This window comes from Chinchilla lanigera, unplaced genomic scaffold, assembly GCF_000276665.1.
Source record: "Chinchilla lanigera isolate Chin_1 unplaced genomic scaffold, ChiLan1.0 scaffold00092, whole genome shotgun sequence".
Classification (NCBI taxonomy): domain Eukaryota; kingdom Metazoa; phylum Chordata; class Mammalia; order Rodentia; family Chinchillidae; genus Chinchilla; species Chinchilla lanigera.
The window spans coordinates 1,747,838-1,754,613 of record NW_004955493.1 but is presented as its reverse complement, the minus strand read 5'-3'; positions in this window follow the sequence as shown (position 1 = coordinate 1,754,613).

Below are 6,776 nucleotides of genomic sequence, written 5' to 3'. Positions count from 1 at the left end.
TGCAGAAACAACTCCAAACACACTCAGATAAGGTATCTTTGACAAAAGAACCAAAAACATACACTGGAAGAAAGATAGCCTTCTTAATAAATAGTGCTGGGAAAACTGGCTTTCCGCATGCCAAAAATTAAAGCTAGACCCATATCACTCATCAGGCACTAAACCAAAATCAAAATGGATCAAAGATTTAAATATTAAAACAGAAACAGTAAATCTGCTGGAAGATAGAATAGGTAAAACTCCTGTTTGTTATTTTGTTTGTTTGTTTTTTCTCCGGTACCGGGAATCAAACTCACGACCTTGAACTTGCCAGGCAGGCGCTGTGCCACTGAGCTAAATCCCCAGCCCCAAACTCCTGAAGACATAAGTGCAGGGAAACACTTTATGAACAAAACCTTGATCCCACAAGGAATATTACAAAGACTCAACAGTTAGGTCATATCAAACTAAAAAAGCCTTTGCACGGCAAAAGAAACCACTAACAGAGTAACCACTAACTTTTGCACAGCAAAAGTAAACCACTCACAACCCACACAATGAGAAAAAACTTTCACCAGTTACTCCTCAGAGGACTAACATCTAGAATATATGAAGAATTTTTCAAAAAACAGACCCCCAAATTTAAAGACCCAATCCACACATGGGCATCTGAAATGAACAGATGTTTCTCAGTTAAAGAAGTACAAACAGCAAATAAATATATTAAAAAATGCTCAACATCACTGGTCACTTAATAAATGCAGAGTCAAACAGCACTGAGATTCCATCTCGCTCCAGAAAGAGGTGGCCTGGCAGCTATCAAGAAATCAACCAATGCTGGGCGAGGTGGTGCACACCTGTAATCCCAGCACTCAGAAGGCTGAGGTAGGAGGATCATTGGGAGTTTGAAGCCATCCTGGGCTACAAAGTGAGCTCAAGACCAGCCTGAACTGCATAGTGAGACCCTGTCTCAAAAAAAAACTCAAAACAAAACAACAACAAAAAAGAAATCAACCAGTAACAAATGCTGGTGGGGCTCAAGGGGAAGGGAACCCTTCTCCACTGCTGGTGGGAGTGTAGACAGGTGCAACCACTGTGGAAATCAGTGTGGAGATTCCTCAAAAAACTAAAACTAGGCCAGGCGTGGTAGTGCACACCTGTAATCCCAGCACTCGGGAGGCTGAGGCAGGAGGATTGTTGTGAGTTTGAGACCAGCCTGGGCTGCAAAGTGAGCTCAAGTTCAGCCTGAACTGCATAGCGAGACCCTGTCTCAAAAAGATAAAACTAAACCCAACAAAAAAAAAAACCCCAAAACAATTAAAACTAGAAGTTCCATTTGACCCAGGTATTCCCCTCTAGGTATCTTCCCAAAGAGTTAAAAGCATCATACCACAGGGATACATGCATACCCACGATTATAGCAGCACAGTTTATAATAGCTAAATCATGGAGATGGCCCAGATGCTCCTCAATAGATGAATGCGTAGAAAATGGTATTTATATACAGTGGAGTAGTACTCTGCCATAAAGATGGATGAACTTGAGCCAATTGTAGGAAAATGAATGCACCGGGAGACCAAAATCCTAAGTGAAATAAATCAGACACATAAATTTAAGTATCACATTGTTTCTTTCGTGTGAGAAACTCAAAGGGTAAACAAGGAGCATAATGGAGGATAGATATTGGGAAGTAGAAAAAACATGATCAATTTGAATGGGAACAAGGGGGGGGGGGAAGAAATAAAAGGAAAAGGAAAAAAGAAGAAAAAAGGGAAACAAATCTTTTGTAAATGGGGAGTGTGTTGGTTACTGTTCTCTCGTTGCTGAGACAAAGTACCCAGTGCCCAAAATGAAGGAAGGAAAGGTTTATTTAGCTCACAGTCTGTGGAGGTTTCAGTCCATACTCGGCGGGCTCCAAGGCAGAGTGGCACATGGCAGAGGGCAACAGCTCATGGCGCCGGAAGACAGCAAAACAAGAGCAAAAGGGAGGAGTGGCAGACCAGAGCAAGGCTCTTTCCCTCCCTTGTATTGTAAGCAGGCTCCCCCACCCAGGGGGGTGTAGCACTCACACTATCTCCGGGCCCTCCTCTTGTACAGGCTCAGGATGAATACAAAGTAAGCACCCTGGCTGCCTGCTGAGTCACATAGTTAACCTTCTAATCTTCTCACATTGACACATTCTAAACTTCTCAAACTGACACAATGAACAACATCCCAGAAGGGTCAGGGCATGTCCTTTTTACCCTAGGATGCAGAACTGCCGAGTCGCTTAGCTAAGCCTCTAGACTCCCCAAGTTGACACAGTGTATCAACCATAACAGGGAGGGGACAAAGGTTGAAGGGAAGGGAGGGGAATAGAAAAAAATGAATCAAGATATACCAGGTACAGTACAAATTCCTATGATGAGCATAATCAATATGCATGACAAGTATATACTAATAAAGACAAGAAGAAAAACCTGAGGTCCTACGTTATCTGATGCCTTGATCACCACCCTCCTCTTCTGTGGTCACCTTCTACTTTGATCAGCTCGTGGCAGCCCTCTGATCTTCTGGCTCCTCCTGGAAGACGCTAGAGGATTTCTCACCTCAGGGCTTTTGTATGTCCTCCCGCCTCTGCAGTGCTCATGCCTGGATTCCCACAGCTCCTCAGTCTCTGCTTCCCTCAGTTCTCTGTTCAGACACCCTTCCTCAGACAGTCTTCAATTCTACTTGCAGTGCCTCTTCTCCACCACTTTCTATCTCCTTACTTGGTTTTTATCTTTCCCCAGAGCAGCTATCCACTGAAATTCTATTATAGATTTATTTGGTTGTTTTTGGTTGTCTCCTAAAAGAATGGGAAACTTTTCATCTTCATAACCACAACTCCAGAATCATAAAGAGTCGCCTATCATTAGCGAGAACTCCAATAGCTTTGGATGTTTACACCAAAACGAACCTCACAATTCTCACAATTTAGAGGTTTTATTTTTTCTTCTCATGGAGTTCTGGTATCTCTCAGGCATCTGGAACTTGCTCAGGTCTTTGGAAAGCTTTGGAAGGAGAAAGGTTTCTGGTGATTGTTCCAAACTCCTTCTGACATGGTCTTAGGTTTCCCTGGAGGAATCGACCGTCTACCCCTCGTCATGTGAGTAAGGTTCAGCAGACTCTCTCCTGAGATCAGGGCCACCCTGATCTCAGAGTCCTGCAAGGCAGGAGTCCCTCTGGATCCCTTTGTACCAACTAAGTGAATCAGTTCCCTCTCAAGGTGAACAGATGTGATGTCTCCCTCAAAGGCACCACTGTTTCCTCAGCGATTCTTCTGTAATTTTTTAAAAAATTTATATTATGATCACTGAATGTCATTTCTAAAATCAACCTCTCCTTTTAAAAAAAGTTCAGTGTATTTTAATAAACTTTTTATGTTCAAATAATTTTAGATTCATAAGAGATTTGCCAAAATAATACAGTGCTCCTGCCCACTCTTCTTCTAGCTTTCCCTAAAGTTACCATTTCACATACACATAGTTCCACCAGGCACTTGTTAAATTAAGAAATTTAACAATTTAACAAAACAATTTATTTTATTTTGTTTTTTAACCATGCTTTTGTTAAGTGAAGAAATTAACATTGGTAGAGCACTTGTTTAGTCTATTTTGTGTGTCTATAACACAATACCTCATGCTGGGTAATGTACAGAAAATGGAAATATATTTAACTCGCAACTCTGGTAGCTGGACAGTCCAAGCAGCACGCCGGCTTGTGGTTGGCAAGAAGCCCCTGGCTTCATCAGAACATAGCGGAGAAGCAGGAAGGCAAATGGGCATACGCAGAAGGGGCCAAGTACCTGGCAGTGCCTCACTTTATGACCAGCCACTCTTGAAGGACTAATTCAGTCACACAAGACCTAGTCTATTCCCCCCAGACAGGCATTAATCAGTTCATAAAGGTGGAACCACTATAACCCCAATCACTTTTCACTAGATCCCCCCCTTTTTTTTTTTTTGTACTGGGAATTGAACTCAGGACCTTGCACTTGCCAGACAGGTGCTGTGCCACTCAGCTATATCCCTGGCCTTAGGCTCCCCCTTCACCACTACTTAAAGGTTCATCTCAGCACTGCCCCAACAAGGCTTCAGCATAGGAACCAACGGGAAACACACCACATCCAAAGTACCTCAAGACTAAGAACTAAATTCCAGACTTTATTTATATTTCATCAAGTGTTTACTACTACGGTATCATTGTTCTGTTTTAGAATCCAGTCCTGGATAATATGTTGCATTTGCTCCTTGTGTCTTCCTGGTCTTTTCTAGCCTGTGACAGTTTTTCAGTTTTTTTTAAAATGTCCTGCCCCTGACAGTTAGTGGAACATCCCCACCTTTAGGTTTGTCTGACGTTTTTCCTTACGGTTAGTCTGAGTCTATGGGTTTGAAGTGGAGTGTCATCCTTGTCCCATTCTGTAAGGGGTGGCTGGATACCAGTGTGACATATCTATTCATGTCCACCTTGCTCCCTTGCTTTAGGTAGTGTCTGACAGATCTCTCTACTGTGAGGGTGTTGGTGCTCCTTTCCCACAAGGTGTCCTTGAGAAGTGAGTCGCTAAGTCTATCTCACATTCAAGAAGCAAATGTATTCTAAGAGAAAACCTCTTTCACTGCAGCAAATGGAAAATCAACATTGCTATAAGCAGAAGGCAAAAGTAAAGCCAAACAAAGGAAAACAAAATGATGCAATTACAATCTGTATAGACACTTGTTTTGGTTATCTAATCTCAAGTAACAAGTTATCCCAGAACTCAACAGGTTAAAAATGACACAATAGTCTACTTTGCCCACGGGTCTGCAGCCTGAGCGGGACTTAGCGGAGAGGTACTACTGCAGTCGATTAAGTGAGGCCTGCAGGATTCACTTTCAGGATTTCTCACGTACATGGCAGGCATGCTGGAGCTGGTTGTCAGCCAGAGCTCAGCAGGGTGTAGCGCTTGGTTCCCCTCAGCACAAGCCTCTCAGCATCGCTTGAGCTTCCTCACAGCATGGCGGCCACCTTCAAGGTAAGCACCCTCAAGCAGAGAGAGCCAATGGAAGGCATACTTACACCCTTGGTAGGTCCTTGGAAGTCACACAGTATCTCTTATGCTGAATTCTACTAGTGGAGGCGGTTGTAAAATCTCAACACGTTTTAAAATAGTTTCCTTTTCCTGATCGGGGAGTGGCACGTTTCTTAGTTACCACGATATTTCTGCCTGCTAAATGCTTTGAACTTGAGGTTTTCTCCACTTGTGTTTAAAAAGGAGAGAAAGACTGATGTTAGTACGTGTTGGAGAGGTTTATGAAATCTCTCAGCACTACCCGAGGAATGTTCTTTTAAAAGGAAATGCATGAAAAACGTGTACTTTTCATACAGTTCTGAATCTCCAGGGCAACCTTAGACTCCTCCTGTCTCCACAACGAGCGAGTGTGTTCATGATCCCGTGTCCTTACCTGTGGGGTTTTCTCTTCTGGAGGCGCTGTCACTCCCTTCCCTCCCTAGAAAGCTCATTTTCTCTTTTCTGTGCTCTGCTCCACTCTCTGAGTCAGGAATAGCATCATCTTGTTTATCCCAGTCCTTCTAATCCTTGTGTTAGAATTTCTTTGATCCTCTTTGGCTTCTCAATCCATTTTGAATTCCTAAAGCAAAGGAACTATGCATTACTTTTAATTATAATTTTAGTCTATTTGATCTCATTTGTAATACCCTACTTGCACACTACATTTCCCTTCTGGCCATCTCCTATTCATCCTTCAAAACCTAGACTGATGAACCCTTTTTAAATGAGTATTTGCTGTGCCCTGTCTTAGTTCATTTGGGTTGCTGTAATAAAATACTATACGTAGGTATAAACCACATAAATTTGTTTCTCAGCATTCTGGAGCTGACAAGCCCAAGATTAAGGCGCTTGCATGTTTCCATGTCTGGTGAGAGCTGGCTTTCTGATAAATGGTGACTTCTTGCTGTATTCTCCCATGGTGGGAGGGCTCAGAGGGTCTTTCCTGGCCTCCCTTATAAGGTCATTGCCCCCATGACCTAATCACCAAAAGACCCACTTCCTACTATCAGGAACCTAGGATTTCAGCACAGGCATTTTGGAGGAAACACAAACATTCAGACCACACTGGGTGTGGTGGCGCTTGCCCTTAATCCCAGCACTTGGGAGCCTGAGGCAGCAGGATCACTGTGAGTTTGAGGCCAACCTGGGCTACATAGTGAATTCAAGGCTAACTTGAATTACATGGTGAGACCCTGTCTCAAAACAAAACCAAATCCCCCCCAAAACCACATTCACCATAGCACTTCCAAAATGAGTTACTGCTCTCAAGCTCAGTACTGAAAAAGATTTAGTTGTATCTGATCCCAATGTCTTGATGTCATGATGCGATCTATTAGCTGGTATGCCAGTGTTAAAAGCAGGGACTAATTTAAATCATCTTTGTCTTATGCCAGCTTCCCAGAAGCAAACTCTGAGGTCAGAATTCTCTCTCAGAGGAAACTAAGGGTTATGTGTAGACAGCTTACTATTAGTGTGACAAAATGCCCGAGGAATTGACTTAAAAAGAAGTTATCCTGCAGTCACAGCTTCGGAGGTTTTAGTCCATAGTTGGTTGGCCCTTTGTCTTGGGTCTGTAAAAGCAGCACATTATGAGCGGCAGTGCATTGTGCTCTAAGCTCTCACCTAATGGTGGCGGGGCCTGGGTTGGGGGGAAGAGATCCCACAGCCCTCTCCTTCAAGGTCACATCCCCAGTAACCCAAAGCTTCCCACTATCCTTCACGTCTCAAA